Genomic DNA, 12,618 nt, shown 5'->3' on the forward strand with positions numbered 1-12,618 from the left:
TACTTCCCCTTTATTTAGCCCTCAGTAGCCTCAGTCTTCAGGCACTATTTGTTTTGTTTTCATGTCCAGTACGCTTCAATTGTTTTGTGTATCTTCATGTTCCTTGTTATTAAATTCACCAACTGCACTTGCTTCCTGACTCCCTGCGTCTTCGTAACATAAGCATACCTCTTTAGCTGTCTGTGTTATGTTTTTAAAGAAACTAAATATGCTTCTCTGTATCTCTATTAAAATCTGGGTAGAAGATTGACAGGAATGTGAGTCTTATTCAGAACATTTAGTAGTTCCTTGCTTTTCTAAAGTCTACCAACCTTGCCAGCTGGGATGCCAGCTAAGATAGTTAGACAAGCTAGCTACTCTAACTTGATTGATAGCCTGAAATGGTGTCTTGGTAACTAGTTATGAGGTTGGGAGATTGGGAACCTATCTGGGATAGCTAAAGCCAACATCATAAAATTGCTATGTGGCTAGTAGTATTACAGAGAAACAAAACCAACAAATGTACATATTATATATATTTTTAAACATCACAAATCTGAGGGGGCACAACGCAACATTCTATAAACAACTGAACTACCAAACAACGCTGTAGCTGGGTGGCGGCCATTTTAGACTTTCATATCACAGAGAAATAATTTAACAAATACAAAAGATAAACTTACTGTGCGGCATTTTAATAGAATCCCACGGTGGTATTTTGCATTGCACGTTTATCTGAACTACAACAACACTTTCTGAGCTAATGGGAACTAGCGAGGGAACAAAACAAAAGTTGGCTCGTGTTGCTGTGTTACACAAAATGCCTCAGTGGAAATCTGTAAAACAGCTAACAGTAAGTGTATATTTTGTATTTGTAAAGTTATTTTTGGATGATAATTAAGTTGTGTTAAAGGTTTCTAAAACCGTATCGCAATCAAGGATCAATTTGTTTCTAGATAGTGTTTCACACTTGAATAATCCCCTCAGCTAATCAAAAGGGACATGGAATGTATTGGAGTCATGAAAAGGGCAAAGACAACACTTGCTTTTGTACATGTTGTACATTAATCCATAGTATATACAGTGTCACAGTCACGGGAGGTTGGTGGCAGCTTAATTGGGGAGGACATGCTCATAGTAATGGCTGGAACAGAATAAATGGAATGGTAATCGAACTCATCAAACACATGGTTTCCATGGTTTCCATGTGTTTGATACCATTCTAGACATTATTATGAGCCGTCCTCCCCTCAGCAGCATCTGGTGTCATAGCTTTTCGACCTTGAAATCATCCAACTTTTCTGATGTACACAACCACCACGAATGCTACAATTGCCTTTTTACTTCAGCCTATTTAAGTGTTATTTATGTCTACTGTCCATGCTCAAACTGCACTCCCTCCAGTTTGATAATTCAGAGCATAATATGATTATGAGATGTCTCTGGCTAGTCTCTCATTTTTGATGTATTGATCTGATTCTGTCTGGGCTGGCTATTTAAAAAAAAACTCCAAATCTATTCACTTTTCATTCCAGTGGGAACCCTTATAAACTTGTTTAGCAAGCAGTAACTTGCAAAGGCTACCACTTCAAAGTCCTAGCACCACCCAGTTCAGCATTTTCCATCCATACGTGGGAAGCATTTATAAAAAGAAAAGTGATGTTTTTTTTAGCATGCTTTTGAAGTAATTTGACAGTTTCAAGGATTCCTGCATGACATTTTGTTGCATGCTGAGGAGTTCTTGAAAAGATTCCTGCTGAATATTGGATATAACCTCAGGGGTCCATCCTTCACTTTGGTCTTGGTTGTCTCCATGTTCCCTCTTGTATCCTCAAAGAACAATCAAAAAGTAAAATGCTACTTGCCAAAAATAGTATGTATTATTGCTGTGAGAGTGTGATGGAAATTGTGATTGGTTTTCTCTTAAAGAGAAAGTGGCATTAGGTAATGCAAGCTATTAGAGTTTTTCTACAGATTCACTTCTATGGGCTCATTTAAATTAACACAAAAAATAACATTTAATTTGTATCCACTTGTCATATTTCAATATGGAACACACATAATTGTCAGATCCCCAACAGCACATTGGTATTGCGCAGTGATAATGCTTATCTCAAATAAACACAACGTTATTGATTGAAGTCTAGCGCATGTAGTGGACATATAGACTGTGCTTTCTCTTTCCGTAGGAACAAAGTAATGATCATCTATTGTTCTGGTGATGATAGATAGTATAGATAAGTGCATATTACTATGATGTATGGAGTACCGACCCATGTCTGCGTCCTCTATCATGTAAAGCTACCAGGATGTCCCCCTTGCATTAGTCAGTGTGACACCGGATGTGACTGGCACATAATTGCAAATTAAATTCTGATTATGAAAAGAGTGTCTATGAATCACTCGGTTGGGCTCAACCTGCAAAACCAATGGAAAAATCAATTCTGGCAATTCAACCGAAGTTATTGATTTATGAGTACTAATGAAAAAGCATACAGTCATGGGTACTCTGGGACCAAAGTTGCTGGTCAGGGCTATGCATTAGCTGAGAGGGGAGTGACAGTGTTATCTATCCCGCTCTTAATCAGGTCAAACGATACTTGTCAGGGGCTGGAGAAGGGAGCGAAAGCATGGGGTAGGATACAGTCTATTAGTTCATATTTCCTGCTTTCAGTATGAGCCGTGTCCTGGCTTTGCAGAAGATGGATCATAGCTTAGCATACCCACTCTTGGGTTCTCAAATGGCAGCACAGAACTCTGACCACAGAAAGCACTCCCCACAACTGTCTATTAGTTCATATTTCTTGCTTGCAGTATGAGGTGTGTCCTATCCTGTGTTGTAGAATGAATAACACAGCATAGCCCCTTTGTGGGTCTCAATGCCAGTTACAGCTTTCTGACTATAGCCAGCGCTCTCCTAGCCTTCAAATCCTGACTGTATCACTCTAACATGAAGTTGAATTCATTGTGGATTTCCAGGCTAGCACTTGCCACCAGCCCTAACAATACAACTTGTCTACTGCTGTTGATTGTGTTTATCAAAATGGCAGGAGTGAGATGTAGGACATATGTGCAGGAAGAAACATATGTTGCACTAAACCTTCATACTGGTGGTGGTGATGATACAGAAAAACAGTGAGTGGGAGAGAACCTCAGCCTCTGACACAATTACAATGTCATAGTGTGCTACAGTATTGCCAGGATTTTGGGCACCCTGTGAACTGAAGTGTGTTTCGTACCTCTCAGCTGGGATGATGGTTTGATCCTGATAATGTTTACTCACTGACATAACAATGCGTTATGTAACATCACAGGTCCTCCGTGTGTTGTTGGGAAGGATAGTGAGTTGCAATTGTGTTGTATCATGTAATAATATGCCATGAGAAATCCATTATGCATTGCTTATTAATTATTTGCAAACATATGCACAATTGCAATCATGTGAAGTTATTTTCTAGGAATTGATTTCAATAGCTTACACCGTAGGCTAACGATTGACATTGTCCCAAATGGCCATGCCATATTTAAAATCTGAATTATTGCTGAGGCAGAGGTGGTTTGGTCAACTACGCTCATGTGATGTGATGAATAACCATGTCCGAGACCTGAAAACATGTTAAATCTGATAGCTAATGCCTAGGCTTTCGATCAGAGGGCTAATGCAGTTGTGAGTCGCATGTAAGACCCAGGTTGCATACCCAACTTATCACATCATTTTAGATCTAACATTGTCCTGTTTACAATAGAACTGTGATTGACGTTACGCTAACTAGTCCTGTTCACAGTTTTTCTTTAAAACTCCTCAAGGCATTAGCTACAGTATTTATAGATTGGAACAGAGCAGTCATATTAGAGACTATATAGCTGTATGGATGTCTCCTTGTTGTGGAGGAGCAGTCGTGGTTATTTGTAGATACGTAGGTGATTTGATGTGGAGCAGATGGATATTGTGGCTTTCCTTAATTTTCTCATCTCCCAACACCTGAGTTGCAAACTTTGTTTGCGATGGCTAAAGTGAATTTGCTTTGACTGGCATTAGAAACAATCTTTGATTATTATGTTTTGCCTTATTGCACTTTTTTGCCATTCTGGCTTTGCTCTGTCCACATTTATTGCGTCCTAACGGCTCTTTTTGTGTATTTAGCTACAATGTTATGGGTCCATAAAAGTTCTCATTTAAACCCCCTCATAAAACACAATGGTGTTATGACCATAGGTGCTGTATGATCTGTTGGAAAGTGGATTGGATCGTTGTTTCCACTAGAGCTGCTATATTGACCTATCCTCTACCATGCATTTACAATGAATGCAACATAACTGACAAAGGTATGAGGCACATTCAACAACTTTTTGCTTAGATATAACATAATTGCTTATTATCAAGACATATCAAGTAAGCTTTTAATATTGTAGAAGGTAAAAGGATTGGACTAAACAGGGGGATTAAACACTCATTAAAGAATCACTATTCTCCATGTCACTGTTATCAGTTCTTTATCCTGTCATTGTAAACATACAGTAAAACCATTGCACTGCTATCTTGTGGGCAGTAATGCATTTACTCCATATTTACACTGTCAACACAGACACCATTTTTTCATATGTAATGTGTCACAATTGCAATTCGTTATTTTTATTTATGTGCAGGGCATGTTATTATCAAGTCATTTTTTGAATAACACATTACAGGCATCACCTATCCCTTATGCTTCAGTTCTCTTTCTTTGACATTATATCTTATGTAGCTCCAGCTCTGACATAAATCATAGCTCTAGCTACATGACAGCTAATGGTGAAATCAAAATGTCTCCTTGAGAATATTCTCCCTTACCCCCAGATTTTACAGAGATGCATTATAATGAATCCTAACCTTTAGTCTCAATGGCCTTGGGCCAATATGATATGTCCCATTGTTTGTGGATATGTGTGCCATACTCTGACCTCCACTGTGCAATTAGAAGCTGCTTGTGCTATATGTAGTAGAAACATATCAATATACCTAAACTATGATGTCATCTGATTAATCAAACTTTGTGGTAGAATTTCTTTGAAACAATCTTAGGACCTTTTCTTCTTACCTTTTCGACTGCAGAAGGTAGCGCTTCGCCTTTTTTCCGTATGCATACACTGGTATGCTGGAGATACTGAATATGATGTTACAATTGTGGATTGCCCTCGTTTTAAAACATTCCGATCTTGATTCCTCGAGCACTCTGTACTAATGTCAATTAGGCACCTTGACCACGTCAGTATAATTTTATACTTGATCTGTCTGTCTGTCTGTCTGTCTGTCTGTCTGTCTGTCTGTCTGTCTGTCTGTCTGTCTGTCTGTCTAGACTCGGAGCTGAGGTGAGCAACAGTTTGCTGCAGTGCTGTAAGGCTGCCACTATTACACTGCATTATTTATCTCCCTTTTACACCGACCAACTGACCGCCATAACCATAGCAACCTATGCTAGAGTACATGGGAATGTGTTACATTGCTGTTTGGTAGAGTGCCTCTCAAACAAACAATCCCATGCAGCGATTCTGCAGCGACTTACTATTCAGAGGAGCGGAAAAGGAGAATGCTAAGTTGTAGATGGTACTTTTGTAAAACATCACAGTACGGTTGAAATATATATGGCAAATAGAAATCCTATATGTATGGTGTAAAGAGATAGATGGGAGGTATTGAATAGAGTTGAAGGATGGGACTAATAACAAATAACAACAAATAATAACAAAGATAGCTAATAATGTAAGCATACTGTGTCCATAATAAGTATATAGGTTGTATGTTGCGAGCTTTTGGAAAAGAGCACAGTTAGAAAGATATGGCATATAGAAGCAAACCGGATGGACATCATGAAAATGATCGGAGAGGTTGAGAGTAGAAGAATATAAAAATATATATACAGTGGGGAGAACAAGTATTTGATACACTGCCGATTTTGCAGGTTTTCCTACTTACAAAGCATGTAGAGGTCTGTAATTTGTATCATAGGTACACTTCAACCGTGAGAGACGGAATCTAGAAAATCCAGAAAATCACATTGTATGATTTTTAAGTAATTAATTTGCATTTTATTGCATGACATAAGTATTTGATACATCAGAAAAGCAGAACTTAATATTTGGTACAGAAACCTTTGTTTGCAATTACAGCAGGGATTTTGGCCCACTCCTCCATACAGACCTTCTCCAGATCCTTCAGGTTTCAGGGCTGTCGCTGGGCAATACGGACTTTCAGCTCCCTCCAAAGATTTTCTATTGGGTTCAGGTCTGGAGACTGGCTAGGCCACTCCAGGACCTTGAGATGCTTCTTACGGAGCCACTCCTTAGTTGCCCTGGCTGTGTGTTTCGGGTCGTTGTCATGCTGGAAGACCCAGCCACGACCCATCTTCAATGCTCTTACTGAGGGAAGGAGGTTGTTGGCCAAGATGTCGCGATACATGGCCCCATCCATCCTCCCCTCAATACGGTGCAGTCGTCCTGTCCCCTTTGCAGAAAAGCATCCCCAAAGAATGATGTTTCCACCTCCATGCTTCACGGTTGGGATGGTGTTCTTGAGGTTGTACTCATCCTTCTTCTTCCTCCAAACACGGCGAGTGGAGTTTAGACCAAAAAGCTAAATTTTTGTCTCATCAGACCACATGACCTTCTCCCATTCCTCCTCTGGATCATCCAGATGGTCATTGGCAAACTTCAGACGGGCCTGGACATTGCATGGAGCCCCAGACCGAGGGTGATTGACCTCTACATGCTTTGTAAGTAGGAAAACCTGCAAAATCGGCAGTGTATCAAATACTTGTTCTCCCCACTGTATATATAATAGAATTATTGTAAAATTAACTGTGTCCATAAGGTGTAGATAGTAAGTATAGGCCGGAAGTAGAGGCCTGGGCATTGTTGTTCACTAATTTACTCCAAGTAGGGAAAGGATGGCGGGGTTGAAAAGTAATAAAGGGGAGTATATATATAAAAAACATGGGGGATTGGAAGTGATGCAGACAATTACATTGATAGAAGATACAATCTATCTGCAACATTAAGCTGATCCATCCCCCAGAATTGTTTAAAATAAAAATAAATAAAAATAAAACGTTGTAGATGGTACGAGTTAAGCCAATGTCCCTGTAGTAACTACTCCACAAGACTGTCTTTGTGCTGGTAACAGTCATAGAGAGGTGAGGCCTCAGCTATTCCAGAGCCTTCTGGTGCACTTAGAACACTGGTCATTAAGGACTGAGTAGAGGAAGCTTTTAAATAAGGCATAACTACATCCCTAGAACTTCTCTTGCTCCGTTGAGCGCTAGCTGTTGCCAGGGTGAGAGACATTTTGGCCTGTCACATATTCAACAGGGGAGCAGACAGACTTACAAAGAGTGGGGGAAAGAGAGAGGCAGAGAGATAAAGAGGGAGAGAGAGAGGGGGAGAGAGAGCGAAAGATTGAGTCAAAGAGCAATAGAGAGAGATTGTGTGGTTGTGTGTGTATGTGTGACTGTGGCCTGACAGGTGACTACCAGGATGATGATGCATGAGTCTGAGCTGCAAATGGCAACGGTAAGCTAGCTTCTGCCTCTGAGACAGCTACGTGGACAGGGTCGGACAAACCCAAACTGACACACACTCCTCTCTCACTGGCCATTGGGATATATGAACAGGTGTATGCAGGACTCAAGGAGAGCTCAGACGCCACGATGAAGCGATTATAGCCTTATTTGGACATCTTAGAGGCAGACACCCAGGGAGCTGCCACTGTTACGTGACAGTTGTCTCTCAATAGACGACAATTTATATAATTCACATTTTCATAAACGTCTTTAATTTTACCTCTCTAGTTGTGTCAGAAAAACTGTTCTGCCCTACGTTATATCAGGGAAATGACTGATTGCACTTATATACTTTAGCTGCCCTTGATTGAGATTCCTGGTGGAATGGAACCAATAGAATTGTCCCAAAAGTGCAAGCTATGTCTGCCCATCTGGCACTCCTGGCAGGCTCCATGAAATGCTCAATGTATTTGAAAGAAAACAAATATTATTTGAACCCAGTTCTGATGTCCAAATGACCAGTTAAAACTGTTACATTATCTGCCCTGTTGTTTCCTATTGGCTGATGATTCAGTCGTCCACGTCATTATACCTTGCCCTATTCTTCCATTTCTATGAAATTGTTCTCTAAATGCGAGCACATCCCCCAATAATTTTACTATACAAAAACGACCCGGAATAAGGAATCTATCTGCATATAATAGGAATTGTTATTGTGGCCGTCCTCGGCTGAAGCTCTATCGATCTCGCCGCAATTGCATTCCCGACCACCTCCCCTCAGGAGAAGATCTAGCAATTAGAGAGGACAGGAGACACCGAGGCATCTTGTAGCTCAATAAATCTCTCTCTCCTTGTGTTAATTAAAAATCATAGCAGGTCTTAAGTGAGCAAAATAAGTTGTTTTTTTCTCCCCCAAAGGAAGGTCATGTTTAACTTTATGTTGGACTAATTGACCAGCGATTAGTCAGATAAAGTTTTATTTTTATTATTGGATTGGAATTGTCCACTTTAGGCCATTTTGTCATCTTCTCCTGGGTTTGACATTAGTATTACAGACAGAGCCTGACAATAGCGGAGGAATAGCAGGTATTTATCAATGGACTTTCCAAAATTGTTGTACCACAAGTTCATTAAAAATGCACAAGATATTTCCATTACAAACTTTCTAGACTCTAGACTCCAGAAGGTAGCAGACAGGGAGGAAGTCTGCCTCTCCTCATTTAGTTGCAGCTGAGATTCATCCCCCAAGTAATCTGTCTAATAATATAAACTATTAGCTAATATGCTAATATATGCAGAAATACACCCAACATAACAATAGCAGACAGAAGGTTCCTGAAGTGTGTAAAACCTAAACATCTAGTATTGTTCATACAAACTGTGATTGACATTGACCACAATATAACAACAAGTGCATATCTCCACCATGTTGACATAATGCAACAAACAAACAAGATAGTGGAAACCACAACTGTGCCCATAGCTCTAGCAATCAATTGAATCTGTTTTGCAGCCTTCATGTACTCCTGTAGCCCTCCTCAGATTCCCCACATCCCCTCTCCCTCCACTCTCCTCGCTCCCTCCTCTTTTCCCTGAACACAAAGTCAAGACTCAGAAGGGAAGGGAACAGATTAGCCTCCCCCTGCCTCTCGCTCACACCGCTCACACCCATGGGGTGTTCTTTCCAGGGTGGCTTGCTGAGGGAAGAGGGAGGCAGGGCGGGTAGCAGAAAAAACCCTGTGTTGCAACGTCAGCAGAGGCGTGCGGTACATTGTCAATGGCGTGTCTACTGCCGACTCCGTCTCATACAAGCTGTGTGTGAAGCCTGCGTAGTCGTCTTGCAGGGGGGTGATGCATGGCGATATTAGACAGATTTAAATATGGTTGTGAAGCGTGACCTATTGTTTGTTTTTACTCCCTGTTGAATAGTGTGATACTATGACACAAAGTGTCATTCATTTATGTTAGATTATTGGGTTTTTTTTCTCTCTCTCTCTCTCTCTCTCTCTCTCTCTCTCTCTCTCTCTCTCTCTCTCTCTCTCTCTCTCTCTCTCTCTCTCTCTCTCTCTCTCTCTCTCTCTCTCTCTCTCTCTCTCTCTCTCTCTCTCTCTCTCTCTCTCTCTCTCTCTCTCTCTCTCTCTCTCTCTCTCTCTCTCTCTCTCTCCTCTCTCTCTCTCTCTCTCTCTCTCTCTCTCTCTCTCTCTCTCTCTCTCTCGCTCTACCTCTTCTCTCTCCCTCTGTTCCTCCCTGTCATATGTGTATATTTGTGTATCTACAGACAGAGTTGTGTATAGTGTGCAGGCATATGTGCATACATTTCCTGTGTGTTTGAGATTGAATGTGTTCTGGTTGGGTGCAAGTAAAGGCATGTTATCACCAACAGAGGAAACGCTTTTGGCAGTGCATGCACCCGTGGGCTACAACGGGGTCATGTGTGATGTGTGCGCGCCTGCGTGTTGGTGTGTGCATGCATGTTTCACATGACTGCCTTCATGTGTATGTTCTTTGTGCGCTAGTTGACTGCCTGTAATACCATCTGATTACATGTCATAATGTCATACAAAACGTAGGTGCTGGAAATACTGTCTGTACTCATGGGTCTGGCATGGTTCCTCCGTGTGTGTGTGTGTTTGTGTGTGCACATGCTTGCACGCCTGTGTGCATGCAATTATGTGCAGGGACCTGACTGGTGACCGCAACCACGACCATGGACCATGTCACCATGTCTGTGTTAGTTGGGTGGCGGGAGAGAATAAATAAACGTGTGTAGCAACGGCAGATTGCCAGCAGTTGAAACACGACAGGAAGTGCTCGTGGCTGTGACTGTATCCCTGGGCTGGGTCTCTGTCATTGGTCATTACGCTGATGGCCGTTGTGTGTGTGCACCAGTGACCAAATGCTGCTGCTGGTGAGAGCAATGCATTATGGTCCACTCTGCGCCACCGCCACCGCCACCCAAGGTCCAGTAAGCACAGCCTAACTGTCGCCCCCTGTGCCCCTTGTTGTCATACTGTCAAATGTCCATTTGTAGGGGATGATTGAGGCTTTATTTGACAGCATGCAAACCCTGCTGTACACCCCTTTCCCTCCGCTCCCTCTCTCTGATCATTCGTTATCACGCAATGACAAAAATAGAATAGCAAATTAATTAAATTAATAAATAAAGGCTTGATCTGCTTTCACACCAGTCGTCTGTTTTGTCAGCCCTAATCCAGAAACATGTGCGCTATTAATCAGCTGATTCTGGGACGGAGGATGAGGGGAGAGGGAATGGATGATGAGGGGAGAGCTGGATGAAGCAATAGGTGGGCATTTAGGTTGTGACCGTGGAACTCTCAGGCTGATCAGTGGGGGCTTGTGTATGAGGCAGGGAGACACAGAGGCATGGGGAGGCAAGCAGGGAGGCCTGTATAGAGAGAGAGTGAGGAAATACATCAACCTGCAGGCTTAATTGGCCCTCTGAGGGTTCTAGCAGCACTGTGAAAAGAGAGAGATGGAAGATGGAAGGGTGGGGTAGAGAGGGAGGGAGATGGAGGCGAAGAGAGATGGAGATGGAGAGAGAAGTGGTAGAGAGAAAGGGAAAGAGAGTGGGGAGGAGAGAGAGATGGAGGAGAGTGACAGATGAGATGGGAATATGAGATGGAGAAGACAGGGCGGGAGAGGGTGAGGGAATAAAAACAAGAGAGGGGGAGGGAGGAGAGTGAGAGTGACAGATGAGCCAAACCCTGGAGGATAGAGAGATCATATTGTCTGGGTATCCTAAGCAGCCGAGAAGGTCAGCAAAGTAAAAGGCAGATGCCCTGACAAGTGAGACATAACTAAACAGCCAAAGTTCATTCACAATTACAGCACATAATATACCCCATCATTGCACTGATGCAATTCCAATTGAGATGTCCTTTTGCAGTTTTTATTCATGTCTCTGGTAGAGTTCAACAGGCTGCTTATGACCAGCGCCAGAGTGCGATTGCACTCTCTCAAGCCATGCAGAAATGATTCAAGTTAATTTATGAATGCAGCGTATGGCTTCCACCCATTTGCCGTTATGTAATGTGACTTCAGTGCCTGATGTGTAAGCTATCGTTATAGTTCTGTTACAGTAGATAGAGGAAGAAAAATATGATGAAATAGCATTGTAGCAAGGGCACTTGGTGCAGTGGGCTTTGTGGGCCGATACACTATAGAACTGTTTTATTATCATGGTTAGTTAGGCCATTGTTCTGTGTTTCTTAATCACAAGATCTAAGATGAACAGTATTTGAGTAATTTCCCTAGTGTAGCTTCGCAATCCCAATTCCCTTTGAAATTAATATGGTTCTTCTTTCTCACATTTCAGATGTGCGTCATTCTCTCAAAGCCTGTCTATATGACAGATTTACAATGGTGTGGTAAGACCAAATTAACACAACAACATAGCCTACATCCTGTATGAAGATCCATATACAATGTGATGAGTGGAGGCGAATTTATGGGCTAAGACAGAATGAGATGTACTGCAGGCAGGCAGGCAGGCCAGCTAGCAACGAAATGCGTAGGCTGTCATAGACCACTGCTGGATGCAGCCAACTCCACAAATTAAACTCTTGGGAGACCCAGAGAGAGGCCTAGAGAAACGTAGCAACATCTCATGCGGAATATACAGTGGAGAGAGTGGGAGGATCATTGCTTTTCTTTCTGTCTTTCTTTCTTTCTTTCTTTCTTTTCGACTGTGTCTTTTCTAACACCACAGGCTAGAATCATTTCATCTTTAACACGTAAAGAACCACCAGCCGGTTTACGCCTTGGATGACACATGGAGGAGATCACAGAGAGATTCCTAGGACAAATAGATCACATGGGACTTTCTGAGTGATGTACAGCAGTTAGCCACTGCTAGCAGGCTCATGGGGCCAGTGATGCCAACTTAGCAATTTTATTGCTAGATTTAACAACTTTTCAGACTACCCTGGCAACTTATTTTTCAAACAGCACCTAGCAACAAATGTAGCTACTTAAAAAAAATGTCTTTGGAACTTTTTGCAACTTTTGAAAAGTGACTCAAACGCTAAAATGCACGCATGTTCCCTCTAAATGACACAAAAACGATTTTCTCTGTCACACACTC

Source organism: Coregonus lavaretus (genome assembly GCF_964263955.1).
Source record: "Coregonus lavaretus genome assembly, contig: HAP1_SCAFFOLD_518, whole genome shotgun sequence".
Taxonomy (NCBI): Eukaryota; Metazoa; Chordata; class Actinopteri; order Salmoniformes; family Salmonidae; genus Coregonus; species Coregonus lavaretus.